This window comes from Centruroides vittatus, unplaced genomic scaffold (genome assembly GCF_030686945.1).
Source record: "Centruroides vittatus isolate TY-2023 unplaced genomic scaffold, ASM3068694v2 contig_991, whole genome shotgun sequence".
NCBI lineage: Eukaryota > Metazoa > Arthropoda > Arachnida > Scorpiones > Buthidae > Centruroides > Centruroides vittatus.
Window position 1 is genome coordinate 22696 of NW_027122660.1, and position 1663 is coordinate 24358.

Below are 1663 nucleotides of genomic sequence, written 5' to 3' on the forward strand. Positions count from 1 at the left end.
TATTTAATTTATATAAAAAGTACGATATAATTTATTACAAGGGAGAACAAATTGAATTTAATTGTTTAAACTTAACCGAAGCAATATATAACATAAAAAATTCCATCATTTGACATTGAAAAGTTGGGAGTACCTAAATCCTCAAAAATTGGACAGATAGAAATTTTCATTTTTTTAGTGGAACTACAATTATTTAGACATCGAACTTCTTTGGTGTCTAAGATTGGATAATATTAAAAAAATTGTTATTACCACAAATATTTTAAAAAGAAATGTTCTTTTTGCGATATTCTATTTTACGAACAATTCTTAATTAAACAAGTAAGAAATATAATTTAGATAATTATTATATTGAACTATTTCTGTATTTTACTTTGTCTTATTGCTAAATGTTATTTTAAGTTGTCGCGTTTTAATTTATCCTTTATATTAGAACAAATTGTAAAAATTATTAATGCAAATTCATATTTATAATAATTAGAAAGAATATATTAAACTTTGCCTAACTGTTACACTGTTACAAAATGTTACATGAAAACTAAAGAAATAAATTAAATTTAAAAGTTTTCTAAATATGAAAACTAAAAAAATAGACTGAATAGTTTTTTTGACAATAGAATTATTTATAATTGTAATTTACCCGAGAAATTTCTGAACTGAAAATAATTTATAACCTGAAAAAAAATTAAACACAACAAATTATTTGTAATCTTAATTTAATGGACATCTAAAGTTAATTTTGTGATCAAGATTTCTCTTGAAAAATCAATTTACTTAAAATTTGATTGGAATAAAGTTGCCAAATTCCAACCTCTTTCAGATAATTTTATTATCCTCTTCATACATAAGTTAGATATAAAAAAAGTTTTAAAATACCAAAAATTAAAAACCACAACTTTAAGCAAATTACAAGATTACTTAAACTGGAATTTTGTTTCTGGTTACCAAAAACCTGACCAACAATTTATTGACGAGTTCCAAAATATCAAAAATTAAATCGAGAATTATCATCAGCCATCGTGAAAATTTATTCCTGCACTTACATGCAGAAATATGTCTTACTTTAGATAAACTGAAGAAAACAGTGGAAACACTTAAATAAACTGTAACCTAAAAACCTTTTCAAAATAATTTCAATGTTATATTATTTTGTGTACCAAATATCAATCAAGAAAATTAATTTCGGTATTGATAATAAAACTATTACACGACAAATTATTTATATCCTGAAAAATTATTTGTGATCTTAATTTACTCGAAATGTACTTAAATTATAAAAATTTATTAATTAAATTAAATAATAATTTATAATCTTACTCGAAAAATTAATTTTGTGAATTTCATGAGCTGTATTTAGCATACAAAAAATATAATTTTGATGTTGGGAATTTTCATAGTAAGGTATATGAAATTTTATTTAATTTATATAAAAAGTACGATATAATACAAGAGAGGGCAAATTTAATTTTTTAAACTTAACCGAAACAATATATAACATAAAAAGTTCCATCATTTGACATTGAAAAGTTGGGAGTACCTAAATCCTCAAATATTGGCAAAAAATGGGCAGATAGAAATTTTTATTCTCTTAATGCAACTACAATTATTTAGACATCGAACTTCTTTGAATGATTAAGATTGGATAATATTTTAAAAAATTGTT